General features: G+C 47.0%; 1 long non-coding RNA gene across 1 annotated transcript; it reads left to right on the top strand.

Annotated features, from left to right (window-relative positions):
* Positions 1-394: 394 nt before the first annotated feature.
* On the top strand, positions 395-6714 carry LOC119869808. The gene is made up of 2 exons (XR_005371849.1): positions 395-538; positions 5932-6714. It is a non-coding gene; the product is annotated as an uncharacterized LOC119869808 (long non-coding RNA).
* The last annotated feature ends 16352 nt before the right edge of the window (positions 6715-23066 follow it).

Genomic DNA, 23066 nt, shown 5'->3' on the forward strand with positions numbered 1-23066 from the left:
AAACTCCATTTAGCAGTGATGGATATTACACAAGATGGTGGAGTTTGGGATCTCATTTCAGATCCCATCACAGAGGCAAATAATTATTTGCATTTTTGTTTCCTTCCAGTCATTGTCCTTCTTACTTACCAGAATATACTCAGTGAATATAATTTTCCCCATGAAGTGGGTGTTTTTAATATTATTTACAAATAAGGAAGCTGAGGTCAGAAGGCTTAGGAATATACCGACTATGGAACCAGAAAAAGCAGAAAGAATGCCCACTATTCCCACTGTGGGAATCAACAGTGTGCTGGTAAGTAAGAGCTGGCTTTCCAAAGGGGTGGAGGGAAAGCCCTGAGTTGCAGCATTTGCCATCTCCCATGCTATAAATGTTCTCCTGTGGCTGATTCATGGGCAAGCTACTCAGGCTGGTGGAGTCTCAGCTTCCTTTTCTGCAAAATGAACAGAACTCCAAACCAGGGCAGTGCCGAGTTCAGAGGACCTCCTGAAACCCCAGTGTCCTTCACCCAGAAAAGAGAACCAGCTCCAGAAAGAGGTATCTGGTACAGTATTATTTCAAACTGAATCATGAATCCTGATTGGGTTGTGAAATGGATTTACTTGTGGATTGCAACCAGAATCTTTAAACAGGGAAAACTAGAATAGAATAGGAAAAAAAAAAAAAAAAATCAGTGTGCAGCAGACATGGCAAGATTGTTATTCTCTGAAACCTTTCATTCTGATGTAGATATGGATGTGTATACTGGGTCATTTAAAAAAAAAAAAAGAAAAGACCTTTTTCTTGCCACCAGTCACAGTCTAAGCAGTTTGAGAGCCACTGACTTGGAGAACCTGGCTTGCTAGAAAGCAGTGCTTTTATCTCCTAGAGCTGTGGGGTGTGAGAGAGGCTGCTAGAACTAGCTTTCCCTCTTCCCTGCACACGGAGTGGGGTGGAGGAGTAGGGATGAGCCCGGGAAGGTCTCAAGGCCCTTGACCGCCTCCAGGGCCAGGGGCAGGCTCCAGGAGCCCCAGTTGCCTGCTTGTGAGCACTGGCGGAAGGAGGGAACCTCACAAGAGGGAGGAGGAGGAAGCCGTACAGGAAACCGTCCCTGTGAGCTCAAGGCTGCTGGAACCCACCGCAGCAGCAGCAGCAGCAGCAGCTCAACTACCAACAATAGCACCATCAGATAAAAATAACTCGTGGGGTCTGCAGCCTTGCTGTGCAGGGCAGGGGCATGCTGTCTAGAGGGCGGAGATGTCACCGGCTACGGCTGGGGTCGTGCTGCTCGGCGTCCTGCTCTGCCTTGATTTTCTGATTGCTAATTAGAAGGCAGTTTTCCAGCTGGCGGTCACTTGGGCTGGTGCCAGGAACAGGGCTCCTTGCCCCAAGGGTCTCTGTCCCCTGCACTCTTGCATGGGGTGATATTAAAAAAAAAAAAAAATCACTCCTGCTAATCAATCCTGCTTGAGGTCTGTCTGGCTGTACCACCTCTCTCAGGTGGACTCTCACTTTACAAGAGAAGGGCTTACCTGGAGCTTGTCTTCCACAGGGGGATGTTCAGGGAATCCTAAGGGCAGAGGCTTTCCCAGCAGCCCTCAAAGCCTCTCCGTGGGCCAGGGGGTGGGCTGACCCAGGGCTGATCCCCAAAGGCCACGCTCCGGGCTGCAGAGACAGGCTCCCCGGGTCCCCCCCAGGCCACACTGCCAGCCGGCTGCCCTCCCACACACGGGAATGGAGGGAGGAGGCCAGGGTCACGCCAAATGTTATTTTTACTATCACAAAGCCTATTGAGAACCCATAGCCAGCTCTGAAATACAGAGGCCAGGCTCTCCTGCTTGCTTTGGCCTCACGGCTTAGGAGGCTCCCCTGCCCATCCCAGAAGCACCCACGTCCCTCACGGACTAAGGCCTTCACAGGCACCAGCTCTACGGTTTGTTCCTGACTTTCCTTCACTTCCGTAGTACTTTTTAACCTGAAGTATATAGGTAGAATTCAGGGGTGTGGGTGAACTCGGATTCACCCTATATCTTAGGTGTGAAAATTAGCCCTATGTCTTCATTAACTACAAAGAGGAACTTCGCATTCCCTGCTAGAGGGTGCAAGGGCCTGTGCAGGGATCCCAGGGGGGCCCACTCAGCCATGGTTGCTGCAGGCCTCGCAGTCGACCACTTGTCCTCGTGGCTACTCAACATCCCACCTGCTGCTGGATTTCGGTAGGTCAAGCGTTAATGAAAGAGGGCGTCCATGACTGGATCACGAATGCTTTCCAAGAAAACCTTTTGATAGCACTCTCTGCATGATGCATGTTCTTTCGGACTCTCCACGTCTTATTTACATGCAGAAAGCCGCCTTCTGATATGAGCATTAAAACTTCAAGCTGGGGCAGCCCAGGTGGCTCAGCGGTTTAGCGCTGCCTGCAGCCCGGGGTGTGACCCTGGAGTCCCAGGATCGAGTCCCACATCGGGCTCCCTGCATGGAGCCTGCTTCTCCCTCTGCCTGTGTCTCTGCCTCTCTATCTCCCATGAATAAATAAATAAAATCTTTTAAAAAATAAAACAAAACTTCAAGCTGAAGGATCTGTGGCACAAAAGGATCAGGAACCCCCAGAGACACTGATGCAGCCCCCACCCCCCAGCAGAGCTAGAAGAGTGTGCAAAGGCAAGGAAGCCTCACCCATACCCCCGAGGGCTCAGGGCCAAGAAAAGTACCAATAAGCAACTAAAAATTGCAAGCTAACCTGATGGGCGCTGCGAAGGTGGAGGCTGTTTAGCCCGAAGGCGGTTGGCGAAACGCGAGGACCTCGAAGGAGGTGGCCGCTACCTTCTCTCAGGCTCTCAGGGGATTCTCAGCTACTTCTGGCCTAAGAGGAGCGCACCCACCTACTTAACCTATCATGGGCTCCTCCTCGGGGGCTCTGGGTGCAGGTGGCTTCTTCCGAGGCCTGCTCCATTCCCCCAGCCAGCCCAGTGTCAGGCCTGGGAGCAGGCTGCTGCTGAGCTGTCCCCACTGCCTTGGCCCGGGATATTTCCCAGAATACTGAACTTTTGGTGGCAAAACTGGGAGTCCTGGGCAAACCGGTCACCCTACTTGGAAGCCAAACTCTACCCTTTTCTCCTAGGACTACTTCAACTGCCTGGAACTTGGGTCCGCTTCTCACAAGCACCTTCTCTGTTTGTCCACCTCGATCTGTGCCTGTCTGTCTGGGTCTCTGGCTCTCCTTCTCTCCCCCTCGACCCCATTTCTGCCTCAGCTCCCAAGCTCGCTGAGGTCCCCAGCTCCTGAGGGTCAAGTGACTTGAACTTTTCAGTCTCCTGGGGCCTGCTGCGAGCACCACTGGCTCTTTGTGTTTAATTGGGGTATAATTTACATAAAGGGCTCAATTCCCAGGTGAATAGCTCAGTGAAGGTTTATACACCCATAAAACCACCGCCCAGGTCTAGATCTTGAGTGCTATCACACCCCAGAAGGCTTCTGAGTGCCCCTTCACTGTCACTCCAATGGGTCCACTATTCTGACCCCTGCTACCTTCATGTCAAGGGAGTCGCGCACTCTGTACCCTTTAGGGGCACACCTGTCCTGAAGCTGCTGATGGTGTCAGTGCTGGGAGAGGCCCCCTTCAGCAGGACCCCAAAGCCAGGGTGAGGGGATGGGGGGGTAGGACTGAGCATGCAGGGGAAACACTAGGTCTTATGACCTGAGGGAATAAGTAGCCTCATTTTCCAGTAAGGACACCAGGAATTCGAGAGAGATGGTTCACTTAGTCCTTCATTAGGAACATAGACTTTAGAAAAGAGGCAGAATTGGGGTAAGAACCCAGAATCCCAGGGCAACTTCCTTCCTCTAAGCCACACGGCTGCCTTCAGAGGGGGAAAGCCAGGACCAACCCCTGCTGGTTAGACGGTTGTTCCCTGGGAAAGAGTGAGTGTGCATCCTCTGTTTCTGCTTCTCCCCCTGCCCAGATGCCCCTCACACCTGAACACCTCAGTCCTTGCTGCACATTAGAATCACCAGGGGAGCTTAAAAAACAAAAAAACAAAAAAACAAAACCAAAACACCTCTCAATGCCCAGGGCTCACACCCCACCCCACACCCCCACTAATGAAATCAGCGTGGCTGGGAATGAGACCCAGGTGCCAGTATTTTTAGAAAACCCTCAGGCAATTCTAATATTCTCAGCCAAGTTTGTGAGGAAGAAGCTCTTCTCAGACTTTTACCATGTGTATGAATTTTGAGGGGGCTCTTGTTAAAATGCAGATTCTGATTCAGGAGGCCTGGGGTGGCCTGAGATTCTGCATTTCTAACAAGCTGCTGAGTGAGGCCAATGTTACCAGTCCAGGGAAACGGCCTGGAGGAGCAAAATATAGAGGACCATTCTGCATCCCAATTTTTCTTCATAGAAATCTATTTCTTAGTGATTCATTTTCTAGTTTGTCTTTTAAACAAAAGCGCCCCCTCCTCCCCGCCAAAGTAAATATGTTTACCCACCTTTACCAGGGAAAGGGTGCAATGATTCCTCATGTGCCAAACATCGTCCTCAACAACTTTGAGGATAAAGAGGTGAAAAATATGAAACTATGGAGTAGAGACATATCAGAAATGGAATATCTAGTCTGCATCTAGTTGGGGCTTCGGAAGCACACAGGGAAAAAAATGAGAGGGGTACAATGTTCAAAGAAGTGGATGAGAATTTGTCATAAATGATTACGGCCTCCCATGGATTTGAGAAGGCCACTGAATTCCTCCCTCTCAAAAGAAGGAGATACACACCCAGACACAACAAATTAAAATATAGAACAACTGAGACAAAGAGGAAATCCTAAAAGCAGCCGGAAAGAAAAAGAGCATTAACTTCCAGGGATTTAATGCTAAAGTGACTCCTGAACTCCCTCCCCACACCCAAAACAAAGCCAACTCTGAGGAGTGATAGCCCACATTTTAATGAGAAAGTAGCTCTCAGTCCCATAAGATTTTTCTTTAAAGATTTTACTTATTCATGAGAGACACAGAGAGGCAGAGACACAGGCAGAGGGAGAAGCAGGCTCCCTGTAGGGAGCCTGATGTGGAACTCAATCCCAGGACCCCAGGATCATGTCCTGAGCCACCCAGGCGCCCCTCAAGTCCCATAGTATTAGTGGCAGTTTTAAATCCAAGGCACCAAGGCTCTTTTGGGTGAAGTATCTATCCCTCTCTCCCCACCCCTTTTTAAAATTGTGACTTCTAAGCTTTGAATCTAAATGAAATTGACCTTGGGGTGCAAACCTCACTCAGTCTCCAGTACAAACTGAACCAGAAAAAAGTCCATGTTAAAAATCTCACCTCCCGTCTCTTGCTCACATGCAGAGCTCTGATTCCTTGCCCTGCACAGTCAGACCTTCACCAGAACTTTCTTCCCAAACACCCCTTCCATCATTCAGCACTGTTACTGCCCTACCCCACCCCAGCCTGGCCCCACCATCACACCCGGGGAATATGGTAGGGCTTCTCACCAAAATGAGAACGGCTTTTTTTTTTTTTAGTCATGAGGGAGAAGAGAGAGAGGCAGAGACACAGGCAGAGAGAGAAGCAGGCTCTATGCAGTGAGCCTGACATGGGACTCGATCCTGGGTCTCCAGGATCAGGCCCTGGGCTGAAGGCAGCGCTAAACCGCTGAGCCACCCAGGCTGCCCAATGAGAATGGCTTTAAACAGCCCACAAAAGAACCACCCAGTCTTGCTATGTGTTTCTGTCCTTCCCCCAATACCACCAGCTAGGCTTAGGCTCTGGGATCCTGCCGCCTAAGAGAGTTTCCCCCCAGAAGTGAGGGCAATGCCATAGTGCAATGCCAATCTGAGGGTCTGTCCTCCTGTCCCCTTACCTGGAGGAAGGCAGATTTTTCCATCAGGCAGCAGTGACACCCAGCAGGCCCCTCCCCCTCCCAGCTCCTCTTGACCATTGTCATTTCCCGGCAGGAACTGGTTGACCAGTAAAGTGAATTTGCTTTGGAAGCTTGTGTCTCTACAGCTGGTGAGGTGGAAACCAGGAGCCGCTACATGTGAAATCCATGGGAAGCTCTACTCCATTGCTACAGCTGGGCATACAGGGCCACCAGGAGGATTGAGCAGTGACCCTTCCTGAAGCATCGTATCTCTCCTACCAAATGTGTGCAGCCCAATACACCTGTAAAGATTGGGTATGCATAGCACCTGGCATTCCATATGCATTCAGGTTCAAGCAGCTCTTACTGTTGTGAGGATTCCATGAAATGATATACGTGGAAGGAAGGGGACAGTTGGCTCGGCTCTGGGCCCATAGACGGAGCTCACCAAATGTTATGTTTCTTACCCGTTCTGGATGACCATTTCTCTGATGCACAATGAGCCATTTCCCTGCTCTTTCTTCATACCAGGTGGCAGAGGAGTGGAGGATGGGACGGGTGGTGGTTAGGCCTGAGCTCACAAGCTTCCAACCTCTCCATGGGACCACCCTTCCCAGACAACCCCCTATGACTATTTGTCCCTGCATCTTTGCTACAATTCCTGGGACGGAGAAGCCTCTGACCTTAGCCTTGGGTTGGTTATCTTAGCTGTTGGGGGCGGGAGAGAGAAAAATGGTGGCATGTGGAGTTGTTCACGATGACTCTAGCTTGCAGGCTGCCACGGATAATCACCGTTTATCAGCTCATTGGAAAAAATGACTACAGTTGCATTTCACACATCAACAAAAAGGAAAAATAAAAACCCCATTGGAATGTCTGAGTCACTCTTCAGAGCCTTGAAATTACCCATTCGTTATGACCCTTTTCCTTACTGGCTCCCGTGTGGGGAAGCATAGGGCCCTGCAAGCTGCCATCTGCCTGATGCTTGCCAGCCTGGCCTGAAGTCCCTGCAGATCGCCTACAACTCTATTTGGGGCTTAAAATAGACTGGGATCAGTAGGGCTTGGGGTGGGGGCGGGGCGTCATTCTTTTATGAGCTTGGTTCTCTGGGCTCAGTGGTGACTTGGGTGTGCCATTTACACGCACAGAAGCTGGGAGGAAGAGGAGGGATCACAGTCAACAAGTCGATGTGCTGTCACTTGGTGCGAGCATCAGTGCACAGATGTAAAGCTTGCTTGCTTAAAAACCAATTGCTTCACTTAAGAAGGAGGATCGAGCAGTGACCCTTCCTGAAGCATCATATCTCTCCTGCCAAATGTGTGCAGCTCAATACACAATTCGAAGCATTCTGTACACGTACTGGGAACTGGGTATAGGTCAAATACTGGTCCCTAAATTCACAGGAACAATGGTTTTAAGAGCATTTGGCCGGGGGGTAGGGGTGGGGTGGGGTTAGTTATGCACTGCTTTGAGAATCCAATGGGACCTGTAAACTTTTCCCCTACAAATACCAGCATATTGCTTGCCATTTCCAGGGAATTCACAGGCTCCCCTAAGAGACATGGGTCCCTAGAAACATGCTTGTTATCCAGGGAAACCATGTGGCAAGTTTGTCAAGTGTCCTTCTGTCCTGGTACTCCCTCATCCCACCCCTGTTGTATGTTTTGTAAGATTCATCTTGGCAAATAGGGTTTGCTCATGGAAGGAGAAGGAGCTCCCACACTGAGGCCCGTGGGCCCCCATTCCAGGCCGTTGTGCCCCCAGAGCTCTCCTTTCATACCAAAACTTTCTTTCCAAACCAGGCAACCGGATCGGGCCGAGCTCAGCACAAAGTGCCCACTGTCAGGGCCTGGTGGGTAACCCGACCTCTCACAGGTCATTCCTCGTGCCACCAACATTAAGAACATCTAAGTTCTCTCAGCCAAGCCCATAGCCCTGGTCCCCCAAAGGAAATGCTATTAGAAGGCAGGGAATGGCAGGTTTCCAGGGTGAAAGTGCACGCTCCGTGATACTCAAGGCTTTGAGAATCTTGGCTACCATCCATGCAATCTGCGGCTACCGTGGGTGGTGAGCAACAGGTCTGGGCTGGAGAGGGCTGTGTTTACAAAGCACTTTCATGCCTGCCTGCCTGCCTGTCTGTGAACTTCGGAATGCTCATCTACCGCAGCCATTGCAGTAATTGTCAGCAATGGTAATAAAACGATGTCTTACTTCTGTAGGACATTTTGCCCCATGTAAAGTGCTTATGTATATATTCTCTTATTGTGGTAGAGTCATAAAATGGGCCATTTTAACCATTTTTAAGTGTCTCGCTCAATGGCACTAATACATTCACAGTATTGTGCAACCATCACTGCCATACATTTCCGGAACTTTCTCACCATCCCACGCAAAAGCTCTGAATGACCTTCCGTCTCTACAGACTTGCCTATTCCAGGTACCTCGTATAAGGGGAGTCCTTCAATATTTGTCCTTTTTGTGTCTGGTTTATTTCACTGAGCCGGATGTTTCCAGATTCATCCCTCTGGCCCGTGTCAGCATTTCCCTCCACTTTATGGCTGAATAATATTCCATGGTGCCGCATTTTGTGTGTCCATCTGCCTCCAGATGTTGACCTGGTTTCCGCTGACGGTGCTGTGAATGTGAGCAAATAAGTATCAGTGTGAGCTGCTGCTTGCACTCCTTTGGGGTATTACCTGGGAGTGGAATTGTGGGCCACATGGTGATTTTATTGATTTTTCCTATTTATGTTGCAATAAACAACTCTTACTTGATTCTACCTATTTGAGACATGAGGCTACTGAAGCTCAGAGAAGGGGAGGAAATAAAATCACTCGAAAGAGGTTTTAACTTCAGGACTGTAAATACTCCCGTTGCCTGGGGCTGGGACTGGGGGAGGCAAGTGAGGCATCTGAGGTGCAGAATTCAGCAGGACTCGGTCTCAGGCACGCATAACCCCTCATCATGAGCAGCTTTGCCACTCAGCACTGTGCCTAGGGCCCAGGGCAGTTTTAGGGGCCATTAAAATGTTTTATTTTAAAATCAGAAGAAAAATGTGAGTAAAATCTAGTGTGGATCATAGTGGTCTTTTGGTAAACTCAGTTTGAAAATATAATTTTAATATATATATTTTAAGAACAAAGGCAAAAAAAGTGCCTAGGGCCCTGAAAGCCCTCACGGTTCCCATCCTGAGAGCTACTCTCCTATTCAGAGCACAGGATTTAAGGAGACTCTCATCTCTAGAATCCTGCAAGGACCAACCCTCCACTGTCACTGATCCCAGAGTGTATGCCTCCCGAAATTTTGTGCCCAAAGCACCTGGCTTCCCTCACCAGAAGCCTTGCCCTCCCCCTGGGTCTTGACCAAGCTGGCACTCTGGACAACAATGTCTCTGGCCAAGTTTTCCTCACTTGGTAGCACACCTGTGTTACTTAGGGTAGGATCGAAGCCAAGGGAAGCCAGGCTTAGTCATTTAAAGGCTAGATGTGTGCCCATTGGCCATCACCAGGAGGGATCGTGGTGAACCCTACACCATGACCACCTTCACTAACAGCATTTACAATACTCCCTCCATTTCATCGAGTTTGTCACATCTGTAGTTGTTTTACCTAGAAAGCTGCTGTTCGTGCTCAATCCCAAACCGTTAGCTCATTCTGCCAAATCATAAGCACTAGACAAGGAAAGCTTTCCTTCGTAAAGTTCTACTCTGGGTTCACAGTCTTGGTTTTTCATCCATTCAAGGGAGCCCATCACCCCCCGTTCACGAGACCATCATTTCACGTTCACTGGTGTGGGCAGAGGGCATTTGGGAAGACAGGATATATTTCGCTGATTAATGAGTACATTTGGCAAGTCTTCATGGAGCACCCATTCTATGCTTCAGCCCTGGGGACACAAAAGTGGACAAGACAGTAAAAACTCCCTGCCTCAGTGGCGCTCACATTGTAGGAGGAGGATAGAGACCGCAAAAAGTAAATGACAAACCTCTAATGAGCCCAGTGGTGATGTATAATGGAGGGAAATAAAGCCGGGGTAAGGAATGTGGGAAGGGGCTGGGAATGCATTGTAGATTAGGTGGTCCGGAGAGATCTCAGGGACCAGTTCCATTTCAGCAAAGACCCCGGCCGCATGAAGGACCAAGCCATATGGATACCTGGGAAGTGTGGTCCAGGGAGCAAAAACTGCAAGTGTGAAGCCCTGAGGCTGGAGCATGCCTGGTTGAGGACAGTCACTGTCGCGGCCCCACGAGTTGTTTCCTTGGTACAGCATCAAACTGGAATCCCTGCTAAGGACCCCCAGCTCATAAGGACCCCCTTTTCTAAAAGTCACGGGGCTGGCCATATCAGATCCTTTGTTCCAGGAGGTTCTGTTAGTGGTCTGGTCTGTTCTCAGGGGGAGCTGTGGCATGGCCTCAAGAGCCACGGGGTGGGCCCACTGGCACCCTCCTATACACACAAACACAGAGGCAGAGAAAACAGTTGGTGAAGAGATGGTAAAGCAGATGTGTAGGTGGGAGGAAAGGGGTAAGGCTCTGAGACAGGGGTCCCCACAGGCAGAGTGAAAGACCAGACAGAGGGACATAAGGGTAGAAAACGGGAGGCTAGGGACTGAGAGAGAGGAATAGCGACTGCCTTTCGGGGTTCTAACAGCTGTGGGGTTCTGATTCCCATACATCCTGGAGAGCACGCCCCTCCGGTTTCTACCCTTGGAATCCACCTGTTTCTCTGTAATTACTACCATCTCTTCCTCATTTCTCCTAAGTGAACCCCAGAGCCCAAACTCTGGAACCCTTCATGCTACTCTTTCACCCTGCCTTTGGCCATCAGCATCCCTACAGGGGTGGGACCTTCTGTGTGGGCTCCCCAAGGACTTTAGGCAGCACGGTGAGGCAGAGGGCTCTGGGCCTGGACTCGGCAGCCCAGCTTTGCCCTCCAGATCGGCCACGTCCTAGCTGCATCACCTTGAACAAATCATCCAAAGGCCCCAAGGCTCGTTCTCTCTCCACTCTTCGTGCAGAGACTACCCTCCCTGCCCTGCCTGCCACTCCACACTGTTGTGAAATGACAGTGGAGGCCACGTGCAAGTGTCCTGCTGGTTGGAAATGCCATGGAAGCACGTGTAGTTATGACCCTGCCTCAGGAGGCAAGGCTCCCTTAGCTGCGGGCTGTGACTTAGTGGCTTTCCTGGCCCGGTGCCTTGTCAGTCAGCTTGGTGGCTGAGCCTCCACCTCGGTCAGCCCAGCCGGGGTTCCACCCAGCAGCTCTCCTTCCTGTCTCCTCCTTCTCTTACCCTGTACGTTGTTCTCTTGAGTTGGCTACTCTGAATCAGCCCACCCTCCGCTGGCTTCTCAAAAATCTGCATTTTTCCTAAAACTCCCTTGCTCTATGAAAGTCCCCACCCTCCCTGAACGACTTGGCTCACCTACAGCCCCACCTACCCACTTGGAGGCTACCTCACCCCTGTGCACGTTCATGTCACCAAGATGTAAACAGCTAGCATCTCATGCTGGGAAGATTCCCCACTGTCCTGCCTCCCAATGTTTAAAGAACTCCTTGACTCCTCATCAGGGGCAACCCCTTGGGCCACAATCAGTTGGGCTGGCTGAGAACCACATAATATCACTCAGCTGCTCCCTGGAATCCATCTTTTCCTTCCCATAACCACTCTCCGCCTTCCGTTGAAGTCCCCATCCTCTCAGATGATTGCCACTGGCTCCTGGCTCTTCTTCCTGAACCTCTTCTATCATCCCCCCATCCTCAGAGAAGACCTTTGAAAAACTGGTCTAAACCCTTTCTGCCTCAGAACTGCCCATGACTCCAAATAGTCTGTGGGATGAAACTCTAGTTTCTTAGTCTGGCACCCACAGCCCTAAGTGACTTGACCAAAGCCCTTCCCCCAGCCTCATCCCCTGTTTGGCATGCTCCGCGCAATGTGGCAGGCGGCCTCTGAGATGGCCCCAGTCAGCCCAGTTCCTGACTTGTGTGTAATCCCCTCCTCTTGAGAGTTGCCAGCTGGGATGATTGGCTTCTACCATCAAAGTAAGGCAGAAACAATGGGGTATCAGTTCTGAGATTAAGTCACAAGAGACAATGGCTTCTATCCTGCACATCTTCCCTCTCTCTCGCCCTGAGGGAGGCCAGCTGCCATGTAGTGAGCTGCTCTCCAGAGAAACCCACAGGTTAAGAACAAAGGGAGGCTGCAGGCCCAGTGCCAGGGAGAAGCTAAGGTCCTCAGCTCAAGAGCCTGTGAAAAACGAGAATCCCCCCAGTCACTACACAAAAGAGCTTGAAAGTGGATCTTTCCCTAGTGGAGCTTTCAGAAGAGACCCCAGCCCCAGGCTGCACGCGGGCTGCAGCCGTGTGAGATGCTTCAAAGCAGAGTCGCCCAGCTGAGCTGTACTCAAATTCCTAACCCAAAACTGAGGTAGTAAAGGTTGGTTGTTCTAAAATTTGAGATAACTTGTTAAACAGTAATAAAGAATAGAATACCCTCTCACTAGGTCTCAGAAAAGCACTCTAGAACTTAATACTACCATAAATTCTTGACCAGCATTTTCCACAGAACTATCCTACAACCCCACATTCTGTTTCTCTGGCCACGTCAACCTTCATGTCTCCCCAATAAATACTGCTGATCATCCCAACTCTCTTCAGCATTCTAGGCCTCTTACCACCTACCCTTGAAGACTCCTTCCCAATAAACACACCCCTTGCTCCCAGTAGACAGCCTTGTAGAGACTTCAAGAGTTATCGGATGGGATATCTCTGCTGTTTCCACCCTAAAGGGACAAAGCTATTTACTTCAGCACCCAACCATTCATTTCTCAATCTTCTTACGATACAGGGTGACTCCCTATCACTGACCCCAATCACTCTCCTATATTTGCAATTCTCCCATCTTTCTCCTGTATCTGCAACCCCTCCTTCTCCTCCCCAATAACATTTCAGGTCACTCCGTTCTATCCCATCTTAGCAAATATCCCTTTGATCCCACAAACCCCTCCAGCAACCACCATCCTCTCCCTCTTCCTTATACAACTAAACTCTTATGGTGACCTCTCAGTTTCCTTCCTTCCCATTCTCTCCAGTCTGGTTTTTGCCCTAATTGCTCCACCAAAACGTCTCTTTCCAAAGTCACTCGTGACCCTGAGGTTGATAAATCCAATCAACATTTTCCAGATCTCATTGTCTTTGGTCTTCAGGAACATTGGACTTCTCTGGACTTCAAGACTCTCTCCAGCCTCTTATTGATAGATTCTGTTGCCACTCCTCAACCTCCAGCTGAGGACTACCTCAGCCTGGGTCACAGGCCCTCTTGTCTCCTCCCATCATACACATTTTCCTTTTGCTAGGCAATCCCAACCACATCTCAAATACTACCTCTACGTCCCTAACACTCAAATTTGCAGCCCTGCCCAGACTTCTATGAGCTCCAGGTCTATGTATCCAACTGCCTGCCGTCCACTCAGGTAGCTTCCATCCAACACATCCAAACTCGAATTTGTTATGACCCCACAGTTGGCTCTTCTCCAACTTGTTTTAGTTCTCAGAGAATTGCCCAAACCAATAATCTGGTAGGTTGTACTTCTTGGTTACTGCTCTCTATTCAGCCTCCTAAAAGCACCCATCGTTTGCTTTCCATCACCGCTGGGCCAAGCCACCATCTTCAGTCACCTGCAGTGGAGTGAGAGCTTCCTTTTCCTCCTCTTCTTCAAAGGGATATCCTCATACTGCAGGCTTCTCACCCTAGATATGCCTGCAGGACTTTAACGATCCACTAATGCCAGAAGCCTGGATGGCTCAGTCAGTCAAGCATCTGCTTTCCGCACTTCTGCCTTCTGCTCTGGTCCTGGGATTGAGTCCTGCATGGGGCTCCATCCTCAGTGAGGAGTCTGCTCCTCCCTCTCCCTCTGCCCCTCCCCCAACTCGTGCATGCTCTTACTCATGCTCTCTCTTGCAAAAATAAATAAATGAAAAATCTTTTAAAAAAAATAAAAATTCACTAATGCTAAAAACTCATCCCAGACTAGTTAAATACAAATCTTTGGTAGTAGGCCCCACACCATCCTTATTAAAAATGTCCCAGGTAACTCTAATCTACAGTTATGATTGAGACTCACTGGTTTAACTGGTTTAACCACATCCATTACTGGTCCACTCCATTTTCCATGGGGTGGTCAGGGACAGAAAAACCTCATTATGCCACCCTGCCTCCCCCTTGTTTTTAGGGTGAAGAACGAAGCCTTCTTGCCCTGTGTTCTCTCACTCTGCCTGCATCCCATAGGCCAGGATGCTTTACTGTCCAGTGTCCTATTCGGCACTACTCTCAGATATTCTGGAGACGATGCTTTTTCTACACCAGAACTGTCATGCTTGCCGTACTCTTTTCCTGGATTGTTTTGCCTGACAGCTCAACTGTGTCTTCCGCAAGGAACCCTTTCCTGATTCCCAGATGGATGGGGCTCCTCTCACTCCAATTATCCCCCTATAACTCCTCTTCTCCTTCACACTCCAATTATCCTCCTATAGCTCCTCTTCTCCCTCATATACTTCTGTGTGTGAATTTTGCTTGTTTAGTTTCTGTTTTTCCACTAGAAAGGGAGAAGGATCCTTTCTGACTTATTGTTTTTTAGACTCTTGACACTGAACCCAGTGACCTGGAACCCAATAAGTTTCAGGTAAAAAATTCACAAAAGGATAATAAATACGTGTTCCTTCATATGCCCCTAGTTTAGTACAGTTTTCTGACTCTCTGGAATGCACCAATCCTGTCCACAGCCTCCTCACTTTTTCTTCCTGACCCGGTTTAAAAAAATCCTTCTCGATAATTCCTTCCTGGTTCCCTAAGGCAGTTCGTTTCCCCTTCTCTGTAGCTAATAGCCTTTTTCCTTTGTCATAATTTAATTAACTTGCTTGTGGACCTTCTTCCTGCTGCAGCTGGACTTCACCATCACGTCCCTTGCTCTCGTGTTAATTACTCATTTGCCGGATGAATGAACAAATAAGCTAATGAGATCACATCATTTAATTGTATCTCTAAAGTGAGGAACATACATATGAATTGCTCCCCGCCATATGTGCTCAACTCTTGGGTCACATGGCGAGTTCGTGTGCTGCATCTATCTGGCAGAGCTTTCTGGATTTCCCTCTTATGCCTCTCTGGGCCGGGTCCGGAGTAATTCTTGGAAGCAGGCTACCAGGTGGGCTTCTAGAAGCAGGAGGGCCATGGGACTCTGCTGGGATGGAGAGAGGAGATACAGTCCTAGCTCTTCCCCTCTCCGCATTACGAGTGAGCTGTAATGGGAAAGCCTGGCTCTGCTTTTTGGTGCCTCTTGGAGCCATGGCTTTGCTCAAAGGCAGCAGGCCTTAGTTCCAGACTAAGAGTGATGAGGAGAGACCACAACCAGGATGGAGAGAGGAGAGAGTCTGCATCAGGATGGGGAAATGAGGAAGAGATGCTTCATGGCCAGGCTCTCACCACCTTAAAATGGGAGTTCCTAGTTTGTTCCAGTGGCTGCTCCCTCCTGCCCAAGGTGCTCAGCCTAGGAAAGAGCCTCTGCACCCGCGGAAGTGCCCCAGTGCATCCGTGGCCCCTGGCTGTGGGCAGCTGGGTAGAGGGCCTGCTGTGTTGGTTCATGTCGGCTGACCAAGTGGAGAGAAGCAGAAGCAGGGCTGGGCAGGGCCAGGGGAAGTCATCTGGAGAAAGGAAGCTGAGGGACCCCTCCCAGTAGAGCCCCGCCCTGCCCGCCCTCAGGCCCACTTTCTCTTCTCTTGTCCAGCTCCACTGCCCGAATTCCCTCTGTGATGTTGGGGAACAACCTTTATGAAAGGCCCATCGGCCACGTGTTAGGAAAACTGCCAATGGAGTGGGCAAGAAACACCTTTTCCAGGTCACAGAGTTGGAACATGGTTGATATTATGGATGATGCTAGAAATAATAGGAGCTAATTTTTCCTGAGCATTTCCAAAGTACCAGGTCGGGCAAGCATTTTACACAAATTGTTATAGTAGTTATATTGAAGCACCTACTGCTCTTCAGACGTTCTCCGAGAACCCTCTGCATGTGGTGCATACAGGACTAACATGCCCTTGAGACACCACCTTGACCCTCTCGGCCTCTTGGCTACTGCCTGTGCCCCAGCTGCTTCTGTACAACCAGCCAACTTCCAGGCGACATTACCTGCCAGCCCCTCACCTCATCTAAGCACCGTGTGCCTCTTCTGACCTTTGGGCTTCCATGTTGCTTCTGAAGCATGAGGTGCCGCTAATGGGCCTCATAAACACAACCCTGAAGCATGAGGTTGGGCAGATCTGTGGCCAGTGGAGACAGTGCAAACATCCCCCCACCCACCCCCACTGGATGGGCTGTCCTGAGACTCAGAGCTTCACACAGCCTCTTGGAAGATGGCCCCATGATACCAAACAATTGGTTTATTTCACATAAGTGAGGGCCAGCTCAGTAGTGCATTGCATCTTGGCTCCCCTGGTTTCCTGCCTCACCCCTTTTTCATTTGGTCTCGTTTCCCAAGAACTGCACACCCTAATAAAGCAGTAGCATATCTGCTTATGCCTCAAGCTCTGCTTGGTGGGGTACCCAGGCTAAGGCAAGCTAGTGGGGAAACAGATGCAAATGCACATGGGTTCTACTAAGGAAAAATAACAATTGTGGAGAATGTCAGGCTGGAGGTTGTGGATTTTGTTCTGTGATAAGAGAAGGCTGTGGTTTGCAGAAAGATAACTCTTGCAGCCAGGTGGAGGGGGAAATTGAAAAAATTTCCAGGCTCAGACAGTCTGTTTGGTGGCTGAGGCACAGGTCTTAGAAGTGCTGGGCTGACCTCAGGCAACTTTGGTGTGCTTACCTGACTGGTGGCTTGTCGGTGACCATTCTTTCTTTGGAACCCCATTATCAGTCATCTATATGGAGATGGCCAGGCTTTGTTAAGTGCAGGGCATTATAGACAAATGTCTGATTTGTGACCCTGACATTCAATTCTGGGAAAACATTGCCTGAAATGGCTAAACACTTTGGAGGTGCTGCTCTGAGACCTGAGCTCTTTGCCCCCAAGACAGAACAATCTCGGGCCCATTATTCCTCTCTGATAGAAGGATTTTCCCATGGGACCACCTATTACTCTGAGCCTGGTAGAGCTTCCTTGGTTCAACCCTGTACCACTGACCTTGACTTACTCCCTCAGGTATTTAGCTGTCCAGCTTCCCCATCTATCTGACTCTACTCAAGTGCTCATCAACAAGCACCATGGATGCTCCCTTCACAGTCATGGTGGTTTCTACTGACCCAAAGATAATCACCAGAAGCCATGGTAGGGAGTTCCAGGGAGTATATTTTGACTTTGCATGAAGAGAGAAATTGTATTGGGAAAAAAAGGCTAACTCAGTTTGAATGAAGTAGGCAGATTGCACTCCATTGGAGCTGAGCTCACCCAGGACCTGAGGATACCCCAGCATTCCTAACTTGCTAGCATCCTTCACCCAACAGTATAAAAAAGTTTGATAAGTAAAAAATAACACCAACACCCTTGTCACTTGAGACCGCCCTACCTTTTACTCAGCTCCCATGTCTGTCCCTGGCCTGGGAGCAAACCCTGGCACCTTTTCCAGTCACTCCACCCACAGCTCTTCCTGTGGGTACTTTCTAGCAGCCAGTCCTGTCTGGACACAAAGACAAAACCAGTCTCTCACCCAAATGCCTTCTCTCCACCACTTTCCCCATTGTCTGCCCACAGTGACCACTGGGGGTGACAGTGACCACTGGGGACTACTGATGCCCACCTGACAGCAGTTCATAGAGGAGGAGATTCAGCTTGCCAGCAAGGGAAGGCATGGGAGGAACAGAGCTGAGGTCTTTCTCTGTTTACCCTCTTCCCAACTCCCAGGCTTCTTACCTGCATGGTTACAGGAGAGGCTATTCTGATGCATGTGACTATGACATGTCTTCTTCTATCCTTTTTCTTTTAACCTATGTGTGTCTTTATATTTAAATTTGGTTTCTGGGGCAGCCCCCATGGTGCAGTGGTTTAGAGCTGCCTGCAGCCTGGGGTGTGATCCTGGAGACCCCGGATCGAGTCCCACGTTGGGCTCCCGGCATGGAGCCTGCTTCTCCCTCTGCCTCTGTGTGTGTATGTGTGTGTGTGTGTGTGTGTGTGTGTCTATGAATAAATAAATAAAAATCTTTTAAAAAATAAAATCAAATAAATAAATAAATTTTGTTTCTGATACATGAAATGTGATTAGAACTTGCCTTTTTAAAAATCTAGTCTGACAATTTCTGCCTTTGAAATGGAACTGTATGTATAATTTGCATTTAATGTCATTATTGTCACCATTAGTTTTAAATGTGAACGATCTTTCCTTTTATTTGCCATTTGCCCATCTGGTTTTCTCCCTGCCTTCTCTGTTTTCATTTTTAGATTAGATTATTTTTTATAATTCTATTTTATTTCTCCTATTGGCATATTACTGATACATTTTTGGTTTGGTTTTGATAGTTTCCTTAAGGCTTTTAATATATATCTTTAATTTATCACAGTTTACCTTTCAGTAATATTATTCCAGTCCACATATAACATAAGTTTACAGTATACTTCCATTTTCATACCTCTCCCCAAATTTTTGTATTGTTCTTGTCAAATAGATTACTTGTACATATAATATAAACCCTACAATACATATTTTACTTTAAACAACCAAGTGTCTTTTAAAGATCTGTTAAATATATTAAAATATCTTAAAGTCAAAATATTAAATATCTTAAATTCAAAAAAAATTTTTAATGTTTACCCACAAATTTACCATGTACCATCTCTTCATTCCTTTGTGTGGAATTAGATTTCTATTTTATTTCACTTTCCTTCTGCACAGAGGTCCTCCTTTAATTTTCTTATAGGAAAGTGATCAGTTCTTTTGGCCTGTTGGATGTCTGAAAAAAAATGTTTATTTCGCTTCAGTTTTGCAATATATTTTTGCTATATATAGCACTCTGGGTTCCCAGTGCTTTCAGTTCTTAAAAGAAGTTGCTCCACTGTCCTCAGGATGGCATCGTCTCCAACGATAGATCTGCTGTCATTCTTCTCTTTGTTCTTCATGGCTGGTCTCTGGCTGCTTTCAAAATTTTTCTCTTGGTCATGTCTTAAGCAATTTGGTTATATGGATGGGTGTCATTTTCTTTTTCTTTTCCTTTTTTTTAAATTAATTAATTAATTTATTTATGATAGTCACAGAGAGAGAGAGAGAGAGGCAGAGACACAGGCAGAGGGAGAAGCAGGCTCCATGCACCGGGAGCCTGATGTGGGATTCGATCCCGGGTCTCCAGGATCGTGCCCTGGGCCAAAGGCAGGCGCCAAACCGCTGCGCCACCCAGCGATCCCGGTGTCATTTTCTTTACGTTTCCTGTGCTTGGGGTCCATTGAGCTTCTTGGTTCCTTTTATCAAATTAGGAAAAAATTTCAGGTCTTTCTTCTCTTTATCTCTCCACTCTCCTTTTGGGGCTGCAATTATTCCTTTATTATGCACTCAAAGTTGTCCAACAGTTCATTGTCCTATATGCTCTGTTTTATCCTTCAGTTACAGTGTCTGATCTATGGTGAGTCCTATCTAGTATATTTTCCATCTTAGACATTGAGTTTTCTTATCCCTAGACATTTGATTTGGGTCTTTAAAAAATAGATATAGATATAGATATAGATATAGATATAGATATAGATATAGATAGATATAGATAGATATCTTTCATGTTTTTTCTAACATATTCATGCTTTCCTCTATCCTCTTGAACATGCAGAGTATATTTATAATAACTTTTTAATTTTTTTTTAATTTTTATTTATTTATTTATTTATGATAGTCACACATTGAGAGAGAGAGAGAGGCAGAGACACAGGCAGAGAGAGAAGCAGGCTCCATGCACCGGGAGCCTGACGTGGGATTCGATCCCGGGTCTCCGGGATCGCGCCCTGGGCCAAAGGCAGGCGCTAAACCGCTGCGCCACCCAGGGATCCCATAATAACTTTTTAAAAAATGTCTTGTCTATATATTATTTCTATCATCTGTGTCATTTCTGTATCTGTTTCTTCAATCGATTTTTCCCCATTATGGATTTTATTTTCCTGGCTCTTTTTTTAAGATTTTATTTATTTATGTGTGTGTGTGAGAGAACTGAGAGAGATTGAGAGAGAGAGAGAGAGAAAGAGAGCAGACAAGTGGTGGAGGAGGGGCAGAGGGAGAGGGAGAGGCAGACTCCTAGCTGAGCAGGAAGCCTGATACCAGGCTCAATCCCAGGACCCCGGGATCATGACCTGAGCTGAAGGCAGATGCTTAACCAGCTGAGCCACCCAGATGCCCCTATTTTCCTAGTTATTCTTTGATGCCTGATAATTTTTTTTTGATGCCTGATAATTTTTAATTGAATGAGAGACAATGTGAATTTTATATTGTTGAATGCTGGATTCTTTTTAATTTAAATATTTTTGAGCTTTTTTTCTGAGACTGAGTTAAGTTACCTGGAAGCTATTTGATCTTTAGAGATTTGCTTTCAAGCTTCTTAGGTAGAATATAAACCTCTAGTTAAGGGCCAAATTTTCCCATTACTGGGGCAGGCAGTGATTTGTAGGCAAGAGAGGGTCACAATAGGATTTGCAATTAAGGAAACCACTCTGGCAGAATGAAGAAAATAGGTTGGGAAGGCAGAGAGACACAAAACAGAACGTACTGCTTATTCAGACAAGGGAATGGAGAAGACTATTGTTCAGGCAGCAGTCAATGCAGCAGCTGGAAATAGGGTTGGAGTCAGTGGTAGTTCATGTGGGCAGAGTAAGAGGGAGAAGGAAAGTCTGAAATGATCCAAAGTTTCTCATCTGAGCTTCTGGTAGATTCAAAGGAGATGAGATCCATGTGAAGTCGTTAGTAGGGTTTTCAAAGGCCAAGAATTTCCCATCATTCCTGCTTGAATTTCTCTATCACAGCCAGAAAGCCAGTTCCAAGAAGAAGGCAGTGTTAGGACCCAAACGTCCTAGCACCCGCTCTGGGTATCTGCTGGGCTTTTTCCTCTGGTGGCTCAAAAGGATATCAGTATCCAAATCAAGATCCTAAGCATCCATGACTTCTCTGCCTATAACATCACAGACTTTCTCCTCTTTAAAGAAAAGATTTCTCTGTGTAAGTGTACCATATGGTACCTAGTAGAGCTTGGCAAATTAGAGGCTTTTATAGCACTGAATTTTTATAATGTGATATTTAAATTACATTAATATCTCTTGTGCTGCAATTATATTAGTCTAGGATTTAGTCTGCCTCTCTCTAATGAAAAAATGCTAATGAAGAATTTCATTCATAAAATGTTGAAATGGCCTCCCTGGTTCTCCCTGACTATTCAGAGAAATGTCCTCAAGGCCCACAGGTCTATGTTTAGTCCCAATCTGTGATCCATCCTCTATGCCTATTTTCAAAAACGTTCCTCCATAAGCTACATACCACATGTATAATTTCCCCCTCTTTCTTTGATGCAGCAACATGTTTTCTGGCAGGACATCTGAGAACCTTAATCAAGTGTACTGTTGGAATCATGACTTTGAGGATTAAAATGTACTTGTCCACACCAGGGCAAAGTAAGGGTTAAGTTTTAAAAAAAGTTAAGAAGTGAGACCTATTCACTTCCTCTCTCTCTCCTTCCTCCCCTGGCTATAAATTTGACCAAGAGTAAATGAAGTGTCTCTAATTAGCTTGTCCAAGTAATAAAGTACCTCCCACCCTGTGAGGGGCCCAGGAAAGCTATGAACTTGGGCTGCCTGCAAAGGCTCTTGTTTCCCCCAGGATAATCATTGTTTGGGGCCTAAACTTGACAGCCAAAGAAAACGGAAATTATAAACATAAGTATCACAGTTCATACACTTTGCAAGTTGTTGGGGCATTCTCATTTCCTCTATCTCCTGTGTTTCACACGTACATGCACACCCAAATAAGCCAGCTAAATATATTGACAAAGTCATTCAGAGTTTGTCTAGTTCTTAATTAAAGCCATTAAAAACAACAACAACAACAAAAACCAAAATGTTAACTGAAGCCATTTAAAAAACAAAAACAAAAAACACAAAACAGAAACTTAAGGTAACAGAAATCACCCTCAATATTATATCCCTTCTATTGTAAGGTGAAAAAAAAAATCTGAAATGAAGGGTTAAATTATTTGCATAGTTAATGTCATACAAATTATCTGAAAAGATGCAGGCCCCAACTCTGCCTTCCAAAGCTAAGAAAATGCTAACTATGGTCTCTGTCTCCTGGCACTAGATAGGCAGCTCTTAAATGATCCCAAATACCAAAACATGCCCAGGCTGTGTTTCTAAAGCAATGAAGTTGAAATTTCCAACATAACAAACCCCAAAAACATTTGGTTTCCAGCAGTGCCTGGATATGTTCAAGCCTGATTCTGCACAAGTCCAGGGTAAAAGAATAGAAGACTCTAGAAAGAGAAATACATGGGATGGGGTATGGAGGGGGTGTTGGGTTAATTGGTGAGGATAGAAGAGCCCTGAAGTGAAACCAAATTCAAATAATAGGCTAAAAATAGAAACAGTCTCCTAAAAGATTAGGAAGAGACAATGTGTTACCGAAAAGATAATTTTCACAAGAAGGTAAAATCATGCCTTGCACACAGATATAAAAGTGTACATGATGAGGAATTTATTTTCCTCATGATATGAGGGAACCAGGCAGATGTTTAAAGGAAAAGTCAAAGCGGGACACCTGGGTGGCTCAGCTGTTGAGTGTCTGCCTTTGGCTCTGGGCGTGATCCTGGAGTCCTGGGATTCGGTCCCACATCGGGCTCCCTGCATGGAGCCTGCTTCTCCCTCTGCCTGTGTCTCTGCCTCTCTCTGTGTCTCTCATGAATAAGCAAATAAAATCTTAAAAAAAAAAAAAAAAAAAAGGAAAAGTCAAAAGCACAAACATGTTTACTGAGTAAAGGATGTTAAGATGAACTGGAGATAAATGGAGATAAAACTGGGTTGAAGAAGTCAGTTTAATTTCTATCAGGACAGAATTTACATATCTATCAGTTATAATTTAGAGGGCATTGCAAAATTGCTCAAAGACAGTAGAATAGTAGAATCTGATAACCAGGAAGGGTGTATTCTAGACATGCATAGTTTTCCACTAAAACAAAAAATTGTTTCTATAATATTCATAGGAGTTTGTTAGGGGGAAGTTGGGTTTTTTT

The sequence above is a fragment of the Canis lupus genome, chromosome 17 (assembly GCF_011100685.1).
Source record: "Canis lupus familiaris isolate Mischka breed German Shepherd chromosome 17, alternate assembly UU_Cfam_GSD_1.0, whole genome shotgun sequence".
Lineage (NCBI taxonomy): Eukaryota > Metazoa > Chordata > Mammalia > Carnivora > Canidae > Canis > Canis lupus.